This window comes from Caretta caretta, chromosome 10, assembly GCF_965140235.1.
Source record: "Caretta caretta isolate rCarCar2 chromosome 10, rCarCar1.hap1, whole genome shotgun sequence".
Taxonomy (NCBI): Eukaryota; Metazoa; Chordata; order Testudines; family Cheloniidae; genus Caretta; species Caretta caretta.
The window spans coordinates 48,638,384-48,657,321 of NC_134215.1; the positions used below are offsets into that span (position 1 = coordinate 48,638,384).

The 18,938-nt window shown below is 50.9% G+C and overlaps 1 protein-coding gene across 5 annotated transcripts in view; it reads left to right on the top strand.

Moving 5' to 3' along the window:
- Positions 1-4,416: 4,416 nt before the first annotated feature.
- Positions 4,417-18,938, top strand: part of LINGO1 (leucine rich repeat and Ig domain containing 1) — a 467,775-nt gene continuing 453,253 nt past the window's right edge. For 3 of the 5 annotated variants that reach the window (XM_048866891.2, XM_048866890.2, XM_048866888.2), the window contains exon 1: positions 4,635-5,284. The gene's annotated coding sequence lies outside the window, so the exon portion shown is untranslated. Of the gene's footprint in view, positions 4,436-4,481; positions 5,285-18,938 lie in introns of those variants that run through there. The other 2 variants (XM_048866889.2, XR_007358812.2) reach the window with 2 other exon arrangements.

The window sequence follows — 18,938 nt, forward strand, 5'->3', positions numbered from 1 at the left end:
AGAATTCATACAGAGCAGTGTTGTGCCACCCTGCCATCTGAGTGACTCTCCAGGGACAGCACTTCACGAGCCATCTCCCATATCGGAGGGGAGGAAGGCAAAAGTGCTGCCAGAAAGTTATCTCAAATGTTCTCGTTAGCTGGGAGAGAACAGGAGGTTGAAACAAACTTGCCAAGTGGTTCCGAAAATGAAGGGCGAATGGGGAAGTAACAGATCCTTGGGCATGCTGCAACACTGGCATTGATTCACAAGAGAAGCAGCATGGCGGACCCCCTCGGCCCAGTGCCTGTGTGATGCAGGTGGAATACACCGTTAAAAGGTGCAATGCTGTGGAGCAAGTTGGTAACTGGACAGTGGGTGAACATGCTGGGGAGAGAGAGCACAGGGCTGGGTGTGGCAGGGTGCTGCTGGAGAAGCCCTTAATCAGCTCCTGCCACTCCAGACCCAATCAGGGAGAATGGATTGGGGCTGCGTGAACCGCTCTATGTTTGCCTGATAACTGACCACCCCGCCAGCCTCATTTAGGCGCTATAAGGCTGGAAGGAAGGAAGAGGAAGGGGAGGGGGGACTGGACTGGACTGGACTGGATTAAGAGCAGGCGGTCAGGCTCAGAGGGCATAGGAGCCTCCTAGCCTGTTGCTGGCCAGGCCTGTGGTAGGCCAAACAGCCTGTAATATAGTTGGAAACTGGTGGTGGGAAACTGGTCACAAATAAAGAACACTGGTGTTGCACCAGACTGAAGTTCACAGGGGAGAGGGGCCAAATCCAGAGGGGCACAGTGGGTTCCCTGTTACAGGGCGCTGTGCTGGGGAAGGAACAGCGTGAATGCTACATTCTCCTAACTGGAACACAGGCTTCAGGAGTCAGTGCAACATCAGGGCATGGGTCTATTGCCTGTTGATCTGAGGAGTCCAAGCTGAGACACCCAGATATTCAGGGTAAGCATTTTGCCTTAAGGCACAGCCAGTTTGTATCTGACAACTAAATGGCTTTGATTCAGTCATTACATAACAGGAACACTGCAGCAATGAGATCCTGCCCCGAGCGGCCGCTTGCCACAGATTTGTCCTGCTCCTGGCTGTCCAGAGCCTTCCAAACCTTGGGGGACTGAAGCCTCCCCCAATATCCTTACCCAGCCATGGCAGCTGTGCCACTCAGCGGGCGGCCAGCATTGTCCGCATTGAGACACCCCAAATCAATATTCCATTGGTCCATAAACTCCAGAGTCCTCCTGCTGAAGTTGCAGAGCCTGGGCTGTGTAAAAATGCCCCATAATGTACCCAGGGAATTGTGCAATGCTATACATGTGCGAGGGGCCTGCTTTCCTCCCTGACTGCTTTGGCCATCAGCTGAAGCCTAAAAGCATAAGATATGGGAACGTATCTTCTGAAACATTCAGACATGTTTGTGCTGCTCTTCTGGTACAAAACGGGTCTCAAGCCAGCTGATTCCCCATAGGAGGATCTCTAGGGCCCCTTGGTGGCATGAAGCTGGCATGGAAATGCCGGGCCACCACCTCCCCTTGCAGTGATGCAGCCAGTCCTGAGGATGTGTCTGGGGCTAAGAAGCGCCATAGTGACCCACTGTAGCTGTCGGGCTCTCACTACTCCTGAGCTGTGCGTAAAGCCCCTCAGCCACTGCCGAACTATCCCTTGATTCCTGCCATCATCTTGGCATACCTCATTATCGATCATATACGTGTATTCAATCATCCTGAATCCCCCATATTTTATAGCATCATCCCAAAAGTGCTGGCGAAGAACCCACCAGGGCTTTAATCTGCTGCCAGTGCAGGTGGGATTGATCCAGAGGTAATTTCTCAGCCACCAATCATCTCGAAACAGTAAATCAGATTCAGGAGATGGCTGCTTTCTGCATGCCACCAGAATGGACTTGGGGAAGACTTGTTGGAATAATCAGTTGAGTTGGAAGTAAAAGATGACTATTGATATTATGTCTGAGTTGTTTTAGGGTTATTTTACCAGGTGGGTGGTCCCAGGGCACAGAACCTCAGATGATGATTGAATGTGAATAATTATGGGCCCGATCCAAACCAATTAAAGTCAATGGAAAGACTCCTATTGATTTCAATGTGCTTTGGATGCGGCCCTATATTTGGGATGAAAGGAGGGAAAGGTGAAAAAAGCAGTGTCATCCAGTGGATGGGAGACTAGATGGGGATGCAGGAGGCTCTGCCAGTAACTTATGTGACACTGGGCAAATCATGGCATCTGTTTCCTCTCCCGCCTTTGGCTGTCTTGGCTACATAGACTATACATTCTTTGGGACAGGGATTGTCTCTTACTAAGGTATAGGTACAATGCCTAGCACAATGAGACTCCAGTTTCAATTGAAGTCTCCAGGTGCTACTGTAATGCAAATAATAATAATGTATTAACTGGGGCCACTATTATATTGCCATTGTCTTTCTCAGTTCTGTACAACAGAAAAAGTGGAGAGTCTTATAAACCTAGGGAAATACATAATTTAATTTTGAAAAAGCACAGAGAGATAACGTAGATGTGTGAACAGATCTCAACTTCTGTCTAAACAATCAAGCATCTGACTCGTTCTAGAATAAGCATGAGTCTCATTTGGGGTGAACAAGTGTTTTATGATATTTTCATGCAAGAATTTTGCATGTTTGAGGGAGGGAGGGGAAGTTGCCTGCCTACCCTAGCGCTCGCCTCTAAAAAAAGCCAGTGTCAAAATGAGCTCCTGGGGTAGCCCCACATTTTTCCCCTCCTTTCCACAGGGCAAGACCAGCCCATGGGATTATAATAGATCCTGGAACAGAACAGTGCACAATTTGGTCATCTTGTGACATTGCAGCCATGAAGTTGGGTTGTCGTGTACTTTGGGTGAGTGTGTTTGTATGTCCCGATATCTGTTTGTAAGAGAGCCACTGTGGTGCCCTCTAGTGGTTGGGCCTGTAGAAAGGATAATGGATTCGCTAAGGGAGATTGCCTAGCTGAAGCAAGAAGCCTGGGCTTTTGGAGCAGGGAGGCTAGAGTACCAGTCCCAGCAATTTACCTAGTGATTGTGTCTGTTGGCCACAGTGCACGGGCCCATTACAGCGTTCCACCAATGGTGTTGCACCAGTGTGCTCATGACATGGCATGAGTCTGTCATGTAGTGGGACAAACGGAAGCGGCCCCCCTTTGGCAGTGAAGCCGGATGAGCTGGGGCTGGCACAGATCCCTTCAGAGCCTGTCAGCAGACATCAGTCAGAGGGGGGCACCAGCGAGTGGCGTGAGGAACTTACTCCCCCGGCCACCCTGGCGCTGGGCAGTTTAGGACTGAGCTCAGGGCCTGAGGGTAGCAAGCCATTAGGCTGGCACCACTATTTCCGGTGCTATATTGTATCGTGTTCCCCATCTCTCTCTCTCTCTGGGCTGCAGACGGACTGTTAGCATTGAGGGATGCTTCTGTGTCCCCCCAACATTGGCCTAAAAGTCAAATGTACAAAACCTTTCTTTAAAAGACCAGGAATCTGGAGCGGGGACGGGACTGGTGTAAAGCTCCCCTCCCCACGCACCTACCATCACCATTATTGCAGAGGTGACACCTTGTTCCTGGACACGCTGCCAGGGGGTCCTGTGCTGGGGGGAATGTTGCGGGGCCAATGAGACATAAGGCTGAGTCAGAAATATGCCTCGGGGTCTTTCAGGCATTGCATAAAAGCAAGGAGGATGGTTATTCATCTGCATTACCATGAAGAGTGCCCTGCCCTGCTCCCTTGTGTGTCTTGTTCCTTCATGGGTTTGGTCTGTTCCAAAGCCCAGCTAGACATAAGGAACTCCAGAATGCTAGGGATGAAATCCTGGCTCTGCTGAGTCAAGGGAGCTTTGCCATTGGATTCAGTGAGGCCAGGGGTTCATCCTAAATTCCTGAAAGGGCTTGGGTCTGGAAGGAGGGAAGTCTTTCGAAACCGTGTTGTGGCACATGAGGGACAGGTTGCACTGGGTAAAGTCAAGCATGCCATGGGCAGGCAAAGTGCGTGCTCCCCCCACCCCATTTTACCCACACACCCTCTTCTCTATTTTGTCTTTCATTCAATCCCTGGTTGCCAGTGTCCCTCAGTCCTGATTTGTGGAACACCCCTCCTCCCCCCCATCTCATCTCTCCCCATGCTTCCTGCTGGCTGCCCAGTGCCCCTCATTTCTGATGTGCCCCTCCTGTGCTACCCCGGCTCCCAGCCTCCTCCAAGAACAGACTGCTACTGTGCATCCAGCATTGCGTGTTGGTTCTGGGCTGGGCACAACTGTCCATGAGGACTTGGCTGAGACCATTCAATCTCGGGGCACTGATGACTCGAGTCCGATTCGGGGCCAGGCCTCCAGAGCTGAAGGGACACGTGTACAGACTCTGGCTACCCCGGGCTCTTCTAGTAAGCGAGGAAAGGCGGAAGCACCCCGAGTCGCAGCCAGCCCTGGTAAGTGACTAGCCCAGGAGAACGCCCCGCAGGGGTGGATGGCCCCAGGCGCCGGAGCGCAGCTGGGGTGCACAACCGCGGCCAGCTGTGGCAAAGAGCAGCGGGGAGGGCGCAGCTGAGCCACCTGCCCCCCGGAACAGCCCCCCGCCAGAGGACGGTGCTGAGTGGAAGTGGGTGGGCGCGCTCTCTGGGAAGCCGGGCTGGCCAAGGCGCCTGGTCACAGCCTCTCAGCGGCGCGATTTGCCCCCGAGCCTCGGAGAGCGCCCCGCGGCCAAGGGCTCGGTTCCCGTCTCTCCCCCCGGGGGCTGGGGCGCAGCTCGCCAAGGCGGCAGCCTCTGATGTCATGCGGGGAGTGTGAGGCGGCGGCGGCGGCGGCGGGAGCCAGAGCGAGCCCAGGCGAGGGACGCGTGAGGAGCGCTGCGGAGAGCGGCTGCGGCTGGGCGTCCCCCGGCCCCCGAGCCAGCGGGCAGGCGCAGGAGGGCGGCGGGCACCTGGCGCTCGGGGAGGGGATGAGCTCGCCCAGGCGGCCGCGGGAGCGCTCCAGCCGGAGCGCCGGGAAGGAGCAGTAGGGCGCGTCTCCCCGCCCGCGGAGCGCAGAGCCGGACCGCGGCGCTGCGAGCTCGCCCCAGCCCCGGGGCCGCTCGGATCCGGGCGCGTCTGTCCCGCTGCCGCCCAGCGGGCACTGCCAGGGGCAGGGTTGCGGCGAGCTGCCCCTTCCAGCCGGGGCTCCGTGATCAAGGCGGAGACCGAGCCAGGAGCTACCGACACGCGGGGCGCACCTGCTCGTGGGGGCCGGTCCCCAGGGCCAGCGCGAGCAGGGGATCCTGGCAGGGCAGCCGGGCACCGCGGGTGAGTCTCTGGGCAGCAGGGAGTTGGCAGGCCGGGGATGGGGCTAGCTGGTGGGATTGCTTGGCTGGAGGGGGATATGTGAGTGTGTGTGTTTGTGTGCCGCACGCGGGAGAGGACTGGGAGATTTGGAGAGACGGAGGTTGCAAGCTCCTTGTAGTCCTCAGCAGCGGGAGCACGTCTCAATTTGCTCGCTGCTGTGCTGGGTTTGTGGAAGGGGGGGGCGGTAAACACACAGCCCAGGAGCAGAATTGGCTGCTTAGTCTCTGGTTCCTGTGACAGCACAACCAAAGGCAGCAGGCAAAGCAAGTCTTGCTAGGTCCATGGAGAGGGGTGGCTCTCCTTAAAGCCACACTGGTTTCCTTTCTTTCCTAGTCCTGCCATCCTCCTCCTTAACCATCTCCTGGCTGGATACAGCTGGGATTCTGGTAACGCTGCAGAGCATCAAAGGCCTGGCTTAATTATTTTAGCTTTCACCTGCATGAGCAACAATGACCTAGGATAGGTAGAGGCCTGTAGGAGGGGAATGGGACAGAGTTGTCACATGGGCATGTCCCATCAGACTAGCTGAGACCCCAAACAAATCCACAGCTTCAGGCTCGTGGCATGGGCTGAGGAATATAGTTGTTTGCTCTGTGACAGCTTGGCATTCACAGCATCCTGATCCAACAGCGCTGCATGGCCACCGGACAGCCTGTTGCAAGAGGCCCTGACTACAATGGTGTGGGATGCTCGCATCCAACCTTGCAACCACTCCATTGGAGCCTGGTATTTGAGGTTTGATGCATTTGCTAACCTCAGTCCCTGCTCACGAAAGCTCAGTGAAGCTGGTGAGATCTCTTGCAGCTGGGAAACAGGCCAACTGCCCTCCTCTCCCACACAGCTGGCCCCCACCCCCCTGCAAAAGCCACTCTTTCCCCTGCCCCACAAACCCATTTTTGGTTTGGGTCCAGTTTCAAGGTGACCTGGGCCAGCTGACAGAGCTGGGTTGCCATTTGGACCGGTACTGCCACAGGAACAGGTGAAACAGAGTGGTTTGGCTACAGTTTGGCTTTGAACCTCAATGGCTTTGAATTCTCAAAGGAACACATAGACTGAAAGCAAAGGCAACATCTGTGTTACGATGGTAGCCCCTACTGAGATCAGTGACCTGCTTGTGCCAGGCACTACACATATAGGGGAAGAGAGAGGCCCTGCCCCAGGGAGCTCACAGTGTGGGACTATTATACAGCTGTGGATCTGAGGGGACTGTGTGATTTACTCAAGGTTATAAAGGCTGTCTGTGGTGGAGGTAGGAACTAAATCCAGAACTCCTGGCACCTTAAGCACCAGGTGATCCTTCCTCCTATGGAAACCCATCCAAAAGAAGTCATCCACATGTTTCTTGTTTTGACCAGCACAGCATCTCCTGTCTTTGCCCCATGAGACCAAATTGCAAAGGAAGCTTCCCAGTTACACTGTTGGGAAACTGTGCTCTTTCCTCCTTTTGCTCAAGAGTCCCGGAGTCTATATGCGAGTAGCGTACCAATGCAATGACACAATGGCTCTTCCTCTCTTATCAGCTGTGCTATGGGTGATAGATTACCCTCAGATGTCTGCTCAGGATAAATCCACTAGGACAAAGGTCTTGAAAGGTGCAAAATGACAAATAATTTTCAAGTACCGGAGACTGAGTTGAAAACAGTTAACTGTCTTCATAGGTGGTGTGCATGAAGGATTCATGCTAGATTACAGAAAATGCATGATTCAGAAAATTCCAAAATTCACCAGTAGACTTGTGTTGGACAAAAGGCCTGGTGGGAGTTGCCTATTTTGCATAGGTCATTTGCTTTGTTATGGAGGGAAGTAGGCACTGAAGATGCGTTATTCCATCCCCACTGACCTTGTCCCTGCTACCGAGTTGCATGTGTTGTCCCTGCTACCAAGTTGCACGTTAAAGAGCTAAAGGCTTCATTGGTGTAATTCCTAGGCTGAGGGCTTTGGAATTTGATGGCTTACCTTTCAACAGGGATCTATGTGCAGGAACTCTGTTCTAGGTAGGGATTTAGGAGCAGAACCCTACACCCATGGCCTCTCTCTAAATGGCTTGGCATTTCCAGGTGCATAGCTTCCTAGACACTCCCTTTTGCTGGATCGTCTGGGTTGCTAAGGTATGGAACAGGATCCTGAGAGAGTCTGGGCAATGCTCTCATTAGAGAAGCTGCATTTTGCAAGACACACTGGTCAGATAGTTACATGCAGGAACAGGGTGTTCTGGAGACATCTTCCAGAGACTCTTTGGCAAGTGGGCCTTAGTTTGCGTTCAGTAGCTCTCTTTCCCTGCATTTCTCATGTAATGAGCTCCCTAGGTAGAAGCTGCATAAGTTTAGGCTCACACCCCAACTACTGAGAGACCTCTCCATTCCAGTAGCTGCAGATGAGGAACTCTGGGCCCATAAAGGGCCCTCCAGCTCAGCTAAAAATGTAGGATTGGAGCACGCACAACATCTGTCTCCTCTCCTCCGTGTCTCAGCTGCAGCACATTCATTGAACTCCAGGGTCTGATGCTGATCAGATATTGGAAGCATCCCCCAGTGAGCTACTCTCCAACTGTGGGATCCAAAGGGGGTTATCCAGTTACAGCAAAATTAGGTTTCTCTGCAGCCTGTGCCCATCATGAGTTTGTCTGGGGGCAACTTAATGAAAAGGAGAAAACTTTGTTTATTGCTCATCCAGATGTGCCCTACGTCGCTCTGTATTTCCATTCACAGGCCTTCCCTGGCAGCGAAGGGAATAGATGATTTAAAGAGACAGTATCTGATTCTATTCCTGCTGGCTTCTGGGAGCTGAGTGCAAACAAGTTGGGTCTGGTGTCACAATAGATAGAAACTGGGGCAGTGGGTGGCGGGGGGGGGAGGGGGAGGTTAGTTATAATCTCTGCTTTAGGATCTGGGAGGTAGAAGGGCCCTAAAGGTAACAGGCTGGCGCTTTTCTATTGCAATAAGTTTCTTTCCTGGCTGGTACCTGCCCAACAGGCCTTTGTGGGGGTCCCTCCCATGGGAAACCTGAATGGGTATATTTATTTAAAAATACATACATGAGGCTCCTATTCTAAGTGGGCCCGATGAGTTTGCAGCGAAAAGGCAGGGTTCCTGTTGGGCTAGTAGATCAGAGCATGGAGATCCTGCACAAAGGATCCCCTACAAGCTGTGGAGAGGCTTCCTCAGTGGTGATGTGTACAGTGGTGCGTAGGGGATAGATGGCTGTACTGGCGGCATGGCTAATGGAAGTGCACAGAGAATAGATCCACGAGGACTATACCCCACGTTGGGTGGAAGCAGTGAGCTGCCTCCATTTGTGTCTTCCCCCCCCCCCCCCGCCCCCTGTCCTGCTGTGTGGTCCAGCTACAGGAGTTAAACAGCCCTGAAAACACATGTTGTGAGCGAGGATTGTTTCCTTCATCCACACTATCTCCGGGCATGTTTCTCTCAGAGCACAGGCCCAGGGTCAGAGGAATGACCAGATTCATCTCACAGACCCTCAGAACTTGATGAGGTTCTCCCATCACCAAGTCACTAAAACAGCGCCGTCACTTTTTGGAATGTGTGAACACCTGTCTCTCTGTGGAAATGTGGTGGAGAATTTCTATAGGTTTATGGTCTGCTCCAGTGCCTGTTGATGACAATGGAAAGATTCCCTGGACTCCAATGGGCATTGAGCCAAACACTTTGCTTGGAGTGGCCTCCAGAAAGTTTGGGTTATCATCTAAAACTTGTATAAACTTTTCTGAAGCTCCTCCTACCAAAAGCTTCTCACAGGCCCCATTCCCCCCTCTTTGCTTTTGGCCCCAGATACTCTCTTACATAAGAACATAAAAACGGCCATACTGGGTCAGACCAAAGATCCATCTAGCCCAGCATCCTGTCTTCTGACAGTGGCTAATGCCAGGTGTTTCAGAAGGAATGAACAGAACAGGTGATCACCAAGTGATCCATCCCCTGTCGCCCATTCCCAGCTTCTGGCAAACAGAGGCTAGGGACACCATCCCTGCCCATCCTGGTTAATAGCCATTGATGAACCTATCCTCCATGCATGTATCTAGTTCTTTTTTGAACCCTGTTATAGTCTTGGCCTTCACAACAAAGCATTCCATAGGTTGACTGTGCGTTGTGTGAAGAAATACTTCCTTTTGTTTGTTTTAAACCTGCTGCCTGTTAATTTCATTGGGTGACCCCTAGTTCTTGTGTTGTTAGAAGTAAATAACACTTCCTTATTTACTTACTCCACACTGGTCATGATTTTATAGACCTCAGTCATATCCCCCCTTAGTTGTCTCTTTTCCAAGCTGAAAAGCCCCAGTCTTATTAATCTCTCCTTATATGGAAGCTGATCCATACCCCTAATAATTTTTGTTGCCCTTCTCTGAACCTTTTCCAATTCCAATATACATTTTTTGAGATCGGGAGACCCACATCTGCATGCAGTATTCAAGATGTGGGCGTACCATGGATTTACATAGAGGCAATATGATATTTTCTGTCTACTTATCTATCCCTTTCCTAATGATTCCCAACATTCTTGAGTGGTAACAGCTAATTTAGACCCCATTATTTTGCAGTTCAGAACAAGCTTTCTATACAGATGGAGTAAAACTGAAATTGAATTGATATGACATTCTCTTAATCTGATCTAATAAAATATTAAATAGAGCTCTCTGTTTTAATAGGACCATCCCATGAACATGGTATCTGTGCACATCCCAAAATTATAACATACACATAAAGGTCTATTTCTCTCTCCAGGCTCTGTGGACTGGCTTTTGTCTGTTCACAGGCCAGTCGCTGAAGAAGCTACGCTTCTGGCACAAGTGACCTTTGCGCTTGAGGCTGAGAGTGCTGTGGTTCCGGTGGAAGGCAACTGCCCTGGGAAGACTTGACCCTCTAGTCTGTGGGACCCCTCAGGTGGTCTGAGCTATTCCCATTAGCATTTAGCGATCCATTGCTGTTGATGGAAAGAGGCTGATTTGTGTGGCCTCAGTATCTGGCCCGATATGCTTAAGAAAGAAGGCACAGCAGTCTCCTTCCACTCCCCAGGGGCATGCCTTCAGGAGAACTATGGATGTGCTTTTGTTGTTAAAAGGGGCAGCTGGGAGTGAGGATTAGGGTAGACTGGTAGGTAACAATCTTCAGCACCAAACAGGGCTGTTTGGAACAGCACGCTGAGGAAGGAGGGTGAAATTCCCATGCATAGGAGCCTGGAGCAGATCATCCCTCCCCTACTCTAAATATTAACTGCTAGCAATTTGCTGCTGGTTTTACCCATGTCATAGTGGAGCAGTGGCCTCATGATGGACAGTTTTGTACCCATAGCCAAGAGAAAGTGCCTCATTGGGTCAAAGAATCAAGCTCTTAGACAAAAGCCTAGTGACTTGGGAGGCCAGCATTGACAGGTACCCTAGGTGCAGATGCTGCAAGAAGAGGGGTGAGATTTGGGAAGGAGAAAGGGAAAGAGGCTGCTCTTTCAAGGGGTGTCCAATGAGGATATCTGGGAATAAAAGAGCAACCAGCAAGAACTGCCAGCCATCCCAACACCTCCAGGATTGTCCCAGTTCAGCTGGGATGATTTCACATTCTTTCAGGAGGTCAGAGGGTCCCAGAATAACTTGTTGCGATGTGTAATGTTGTGTCACAGCATGCTGGTGCTGCCTCTCCTGCCCTGGGGATGTTACACTCTGACTTGCCAGAATCGGATTGTGAGGTTGGAATGTAAATGTCGCGCTGTTGTGACTTGCACTGGACAAAGAAAGGACGGGGGCTACACTAATGTTGTCCACTGCCGGGTTTTGAAATTGCTTGTGATGTGAATTTATTTTGATTTGATTTATATTCCAAATAAAAAAGCACCTGCCAATGGGCTTTGGATCGGGCCATAAGGGCTTTTGACAAAAATTACAACTACAGGCCTTAAAATATCTGCAAATCCAATAGCTTATCCTCATCCCTTGCGGACGAAGTTAATCAACCATGGGCTTAATAAATCACAAAATAAGCTATTTGCACCACTGAGTAAGAACTGAGGGCCAGATCTTCAGCTGGTGCAAATCAGTGTGGCTCTGCTGAGGTCAGCATTGCTACGCTGATTTATGATGCGGGCACTGGACAGTGTTTGCAGTTCAGGATTGCTGGGAAGTGTCAGTGTTTGTGACTCTGGGGGTTCGGAGGGGAAGCAGATGTCAGAGACTATAAACCACTCCCAGCCTGCTTTGACATTGGCATGACAATCAGAAATGCCACCTGCATTCTCTATGCACTAAACATTTGCTTAAATATTAGTAAAAGCATTCCTCTGGCTGTTAAAGCTGTATTGACATTGGACTCTCAGGTGGCCAGAAGGAAAGAAACGTGACATCCAAGTGCTCAGAAATGCTAGTCAGAGCTGTGCTGAGCTTGCCCTTTGATTTTGCATTCCCTATACTAAGGCACATTTAAAACCTGTGAACTTCAAAGCCCTCCTTATTTTTAATAACATTGCAATGCGTGGCTCAGGAAGCAAAAAGGGTCTCAGCGAGGCGCTTGATTCTGCTCCAGATTGGACCTATGGAGTGGAATGATTTAACAAGCACCCTTTATCAGACCGGAATGTGACTGGCTGTGAGAGATACATAGAATCATAGAATCATAGAATATAAGGGTTGGAAGGGACCCCAGAAGGTCATCTAGTCCAACCCCCTGCTCGAAGCAGGACCAATTCCCAGTTAAATCATCCCAGCCAGGGCTTTGTCAAGCCTGACCTTAAAAACCTCTAAGGAAGGAGATTCTACCACCTCCCTAGGTAACGCATTCCAGTGTTTCACCACCCTCTTAGTGAAAAAGTTTTTCCTAATATCCAATCTAAACCTCCCCCACTGCAGCTTGAGACCATTACTCCTCGTTCTGTCATCTGATACCATTGAGAACAGTCTAGAGCCATCCTCTTTGGAACCCCCTTTCAGGTAGTTGAAAGCAGCTATCAAATCCCCCCTCATTCTTCTCTTCTGCAGGCTAAACAATCCCAGCTCCCTCAGCCTCTCCTCATAACTCATGTGTTCCAGACCCCTAATCATTTTTGTTGCCCTTCGCTGGACTCTCTCCAATTTATCCACATCCTTCTTGAAGTGTGGGGCCCAAAACTGGACACAGTACTCCAGATGAGGCCTCACCAATGTCGAATAGAGGGGAATGATCACGTCCCTCAATCTGCTCGCTATGCCCCTACTTATACATCCCAAAATGCCATTGGCCTTCTTGGCAACAAGGGCACACTGCTGACTCATATCCAGCTTCTCGTCCACTGTCACCCCTAGGTCCTTTTCCGCAGAACTGCTGCCTAGCCATTCGGTCCCTAGTCTGTAGCTGTGCATTGGGTTCTTCCGTCCTAAGTGCAGGACCCTGCACTTATCCTTATTGAACCTCATCAGATTTCATTTGGCCCAATCCTCCAATTTGTCTAGGTCCTTCTGTATCCTATCCCTCCCCTCCAGCGTATCTACCACTCCTCCCAGTTTAGTATCATCCGCAAATTTGCTGAGAGTGCAATCCACACCATCCTCCAGATCATTTATGAAGATATTGAACAAAACCGGCCCCAGGACCGACCCTTGGGGCACTCCACTTGATACCGGCTGCCAACTAGACATGGAGCCATTGATAACTACCCGTTGAGCCCGACAATCTAGCCAGCTTTCTACCCACCTTGTAGTGCATTCATCCAGCCCATACTTCCTTAACTTGCTGACAAGAATACTGTGGGAGACCGTGTCAAAAGCTTTGCTAAAGTCAAGAAACAATACATCCACTGCTTTCCCTTCATCCACAGAACCAGTAATCTCATCATAGAAGGCGATTAGATTAGTCAGGCATGACCTTCCCTTGGTGAATCCATGCTGGCTGTTCCTGATCACTTTCCTCTCATGCAAGTGCTTCAGGATTGATTCTTTGAGGACCTGCTCCATGATTTTTCCAGGGACTGAAGTGAGGCTGACTGGCCTGTAGTTCCCAGGATCCTCCTTCTTCCCTTTTTTAAAGATTGGCACTACATTAGCCTTTTTCCAGTCATCCGGGACTTCCCCGGTTCGCCACGAGTTTTCAAAGATAATGGCCAATGGCTCTGCAATAACAGCCGCCAGTTCCTTCAGCACTCTTGGATGCAACTCGTCCGGCCCCATGGACTTGTGCACGTCCAGCTTTTCTAAATAGTCCCTAACCACCTCTATCTCCACAGAGGGCTGTCCATCTCTTCCCCATTTTGTGATGCCCAGCGTAGCAGTCTGGGAGCTAACCTTGTTAGTGAAAACAGAGGCAAAAAAAGCATTGAGTACATTAGCTTTTTCCACATCCTCTGTCACTAGTTTGCCTCCCTCATTCAGTAAGGGGCCCACACATTCCTTGGCTTTCTTCTTGTTGCCAACATACCTGAAGAAACCCTTCTTGTTACTCTTGACATCTCTGGCTAGCTGCAGCTCCAGGTGCGATTTGGCCCTCCTGATAACATTCCTACATGCCCGAGCAATATTTTTATACTCTTCCCTGGTCATATGTCCAACCTTCCACTTCTTGTAAGCTTCTTTTTTATGTTTAAGATCCGCTAAGATTTCACCATTAAGCCAAGCTGGTCGCCTGCCATATTTACTATTCTTTCGACTCATCGGGATGGTTTGTCCCTGTAACCTCAACAGGGATTCCTTGAAATACAGCCAGCTCTCCTGGACTCCTTTCCCCTTCAAGTTAGTCCCCCAGGGGATCCTGGCCATCCGTTCCCTGAGGGAGTCGAAGTCTGCTTTCCTGAAGTCCAGGGTCCGTATCGTGCTGCTTACCTTTCTTCCCTGTGTCAGGATCCTGAACTCAACCAACTCATGGTCACTGCCTCCCAGATTCCCATCCACTTTTGCTTCCCCCACTAATTCTACCCGGTTTGTGAGCAGCAGGTCAAGAAAAGCGCCCCCCCTAGTTGGCTCCTCTAGCACTTGCGCCAGGAAATTGTCCCCTACGCTTTCCAAAAACTTCCTGGATTGTCTATGCACCGCTGTATTGCTCTCCCAGCAGATATCAGGAAAATTAAAGTCACCCATGAGAATCAGGGCATGCGATCCAGTAGCTTCCGTGAGCTGCCGGAAGAAAGCCTCATCTACCTCATCCCCCTGGTCCGGTGGTCTATAGCAGACTCCCACCACTACATCACTCTTGTTGCACACACTTCTAAACTTAATCCAGAGACGCTCAGGTTTTTCTGCAGTTTCGTACCTGAGCTCTGAGCAGTCATACTGCTCCCTTACATACAGTGCTACTCCCCCACCTTTTCTGCCCTGCCTGTCCTTCCTGAACAGTTTATATCCATCCATGACAGTACTCCAGTCATGTGAGTTATCCCACCAAGTCTCTGTTATTCCGATCACGTCATAGTTCTTTGACATCACCAGGACCTCCAGTTCTCCCTGCTTGTTTCCAAGGCTTTGTGCATTTGTATATAAGCACTTGAGATAACCTGTTGATCGCCCCTCATTCCCAGTATGAGGCAGGAGCCCTCCCCTCACAGACATTCCTGCCTGTGCTTCCTCCCGGTATCCCGCTTTCCCACTTACCTCAGGGCTTTGGTCTCCTTCCCCCGGTGAACCTAGTTTAAAGCCCTCCTCACTAGGTTAGCCAGCCTGCTCGCGAAGATGCTCTTCCCTCTCTTCGTTAAGTGGAGCCCGTCTCTGCCTAGCACTCCTTCTTGGAACACCATCCCATGGTCGAAGAATCCAAAGCCTTCTCTCCGACACCACCTGCGTAGCCATTCGTTGACTTCCACGATTCGACGCTCCCTACCTAGGCCTTTTCCTTCCACGGGGAGGATGGACGAGAACACCACTTGCGCCTCCAACTCCTTTATCCTTCTTCCTAGAGCCACATACCAAGGGGACAAGCTGAGTGAATTCATTAGCCTGGCTGTGGCACAGAGGCAGAGTGAAGTGGGGAACTGAACGGATTAGTTGATCCAGGCCACCGCATTTGTCGCAGAATCCCCAATCTTATACCTCCCCCACTACCTCAGGAACGCACGACTGAGCTTCATCGTTTGTGGTAGAACTGCAGCATGGTTAGCCTTGATCCAGGACTACCTGGCTCTTGATAGAGACCAGCACTGTAACAATCAACGAAGTATTGGTCTTTCTGCCATCCTCTTGCCTTATACACACACTGCCATCATTTTCCATCAGTGCTGGCCTCATGTAGCTCTAGAGGTAGAGTGAGAATCATTACTCTGTTGTTGTTGTTTTTTTTTTCTCTCTCTCTCTCTCCCAATCCCCCCCTCCCTAGAAAAGAGCTACTGACCCTTTGGTGCAATCAGGGCTCAGGGGACAGAGGAGGGAACTGAGTTTCCATTTAGCTGAAGAACAGCAAGGCAAAGTGTTACTCACTAGAGATGGACCTGAAGCAGGCTCCCTGATCCAAGGACCTCAGAGCATTGGGGGTGTTCAGAACCCAATCCCTGATCCAGACCTGACTTCACAAGATGGCCTCGGATGGTTGGAATCCAGGTCCCAGTTCTGAGGCCCAAGTCCTTCTCCAGTAATAACAGGAAGTGAGTTGTCTGCAGTGCACGGAGAACGAGAGGGGAAAGGCGACAGTGGGGCGGAGCCATGTTCTGATGGCGAAGGAGATCATGGGGCTCAGAGAGGCAAAGAGGAGGCTGGAATGGAGAGACGCATTGGGGCTGATGAAGTAAAGGCAAGGGTTTGTTATGCCAGATCACTCCCCTGCTCCACCACGTCTGATAGTCTGCTGCCGAGCAGTGGCCAGTGCTAGCTGGTGCTTTGGGGAAATGGAGTAGATTTACTGAACAGCAGGAAGGGAAGCAAGTGGACCAAGCTGGCATATTAGCATCAGTAGCAAAGGACACCTTCAGGAAGTCACTGCCAGCCTCCTCAGTTGCGGCTGACCATATGTAACCCATATGTTTGTGAGAGGGGGTGGAGTGGCGGAGATGCCTCCAATCTGTAAGCCTATTCTTGGAGACGGGCAGGCATCTGCTGTTCAAATCCCCACTTCTGCCAAGCTGGAACCAGGCCGAGCTGGGACAGACAGCAAACGGGGGTCAGCCTGGGTCAGATCATGGAAAGGAGATCCCCCTGCAGGTGGTCTGAATCTATTTGCCCTGTTTCCAAACACTTTGGTTTGGGCCCCATTAAAGATCCAGGCTCTACTTGTGAAATTCGCAGCCGGATCTGGGTTTGAATTTTAAACTGCCTCCAAATTCATGGATCTGTGGATTCATGGATAAGAACAGCCATACTAGGTCAGACCATTGGTCCATCTAGCCCAGTAGCCTGTCTTCCAACAGTGGCCAATGCCAGGTGTCCCAGAGGGAATGAACAGAACAGGTAGTCATCAAATGATCCATCCCCTGTCGCCCATTCCCAGCTTCTAACAAACAGAGGCTAGGGATGCTTCAGAGCATGGTTTTGTATCACTGCCCATCCGCTAATAGCTATTGATGGTTCTAGCCTCCATTACCTTATCTAGTTCTTTTTTGAACCCTGTTATAGTCTTGGCCTTCACAACATCCTCTGGCAAAGAGTTCCACAAGTTGACCGTGCGTTGTGTGAAGAAATGCTTCCTTTTGTTTGGATCTAGGTGTGGTTCATCCCCCCTTTTAGTTTTAAGGGGTTATCTCTTAGCAGTTAATGGAAATGGGATTGTCTGAGTGACTGCCTGAATTGTGCTCCTGTAATTAATGAGCTCAGTACAATGTATGGGCGGGAGTTGGGCTGAGGAGAAAGGGAACTTGCCAGCTGAGATGTAAAGCCCTCAGATGACCATTTCTCATGAAAACATCATCCCCTGGTGCTTATCACAAGCACAAGGGTGTTGGTCCCAGTCTCCTGGTGAAATTCCAACTTGAGTAATTGCATTCTGCCTCCAGAAAACGCCTCCTGGTTTTTCGTTTGCATTCCTTCGCATCGTCTCCTGGGGTTTAGTTGTGATGTACACACTGGAGGTTTGCTCCTGCTCCTAGTAAAGTCAATGGCAATGCTCCCATTGACTTCAACTGGAAATGGATCGTGCATGTAAACAGCTACTGTACCCAGCTGCTAAGGGGGATACTGTCTTGCAGAGGCACCTGCGGTTCAGGCCTTGGAGGGATGAGCCTTTATAAATTGCTTGGGGATCCTTTCTGGTGAGAGGCTGTATGAGATCCCATCCTCCAGCAATGGGATAACTATAAATACCATATTTGTGGGGGAGGGGAAGGATTCCTCTTATTGATAAAAAATTACTTGTTTGTTGATTTCATGGCTGGGGCACCATGCTGAGTGCCTCTGTTGCCACCTCTTTAGCTTTATGAGCTGCCCTGACTCAGCGAGTCCTTGCCACACTGGGAGAAACTTCTAAATGGATATAATATTTTACAGCCCTCCCATTAAACTGTCCTGTCTGTTTCCTTCCCCATCATTGCCAATTACCAAGGTGCTTGCTTGTGTCTGTACAAACAAATGCTGGCTCTTTTAGAACGAGCTGCTGCCTCTGCAACGGCTCCTTCAGGGATGCTGTGGCAAGTCCGTGTTTATGGTGTCCCCTTTCGGTAGTGCTGAAGTGATTCGGAGGTTGCCAGCGTTGTGTTACGCCTGCAGGTGGGTTGGAGCTAAACTCCTGCGGGCAGTTGCTTTGGGTTTGAGGCTTGGGCCCATTGCTGCAGGAATGCCTTCCAGTTGTGCCGTGTCATGTCATTTGTGTTACCATACTGCAGGGCGGTCCAGCTAAATGCACAAGACAGACAAAGGGCAGTGGGAGGGGAAACAGAGGCATGGAGTGAAAGCGACTTACCCAAGTTCCCTCAGGAAGTCAGTGGCAGGTGTAGGAATGGAACGCAGGTCTCCTAAATCCCAGTCCAGCGCTGTACCCACTAGGTCCTGCTGCCATTTCAAACACTGAGGGCATAAAGAACTCAGCAGCCTCAGTTGCTCTAGCTGACCCTCTCCAGCGACCCGCAGTGTCCCAGGCATGATGCTGTCAGAGGCGAGTGGTGAGGCCCGGGGATTGGTACATGCGTTCTGCCGCCACGGTGAGTGGGGGACATCCACAGAAAGGTAAAAGTTTGAGAGACACATTTCCCCTGCCCGTCCCCATCCAACTGGCTGCCCCTGATGCTCTTCAGTCACATTAGCTCTTCAAGCAAGCCCTTGGCGACAGGCCTGCAAATGGAGATGTCTTGGGGTCCCCAAGGCCTCTGACAGGACCAAGTAAGATGGCTCCTCTCTCAGGGTACGCCTAGCAGCTCTCTTTCCCTCTGGTACTACAGGCCCTTCCATGATGGGGCCCTGGTGTCCATTTGGGGCCACATGCTGATACTTATTCCCCAGCTTTTCAAGGAAAGGGCCAGCTGGAGGGAGAGGGGCGTGGGTCCCCTCACTGCTTCAACAACGCTCCCACCACGAATGCTGTTTCAATGTCAGAGAGAAGGACAGTCCAGTGCCTCCCTTCTGAAGCCAGTCACGGTGGCACTGTCAGACTGGCTCAGCCCTGAGCTCCACCTAGCTCCGGGGCCTGTCTGTGATGGGGGGCCAGCACCCTACTGCTGCAGAGGAAGGTATGAGAACCCCACACCAGCAGCTGCGGGATAATCTGCCACCCCGCAGTGGTCTCACCCTGCGCTCTAATAG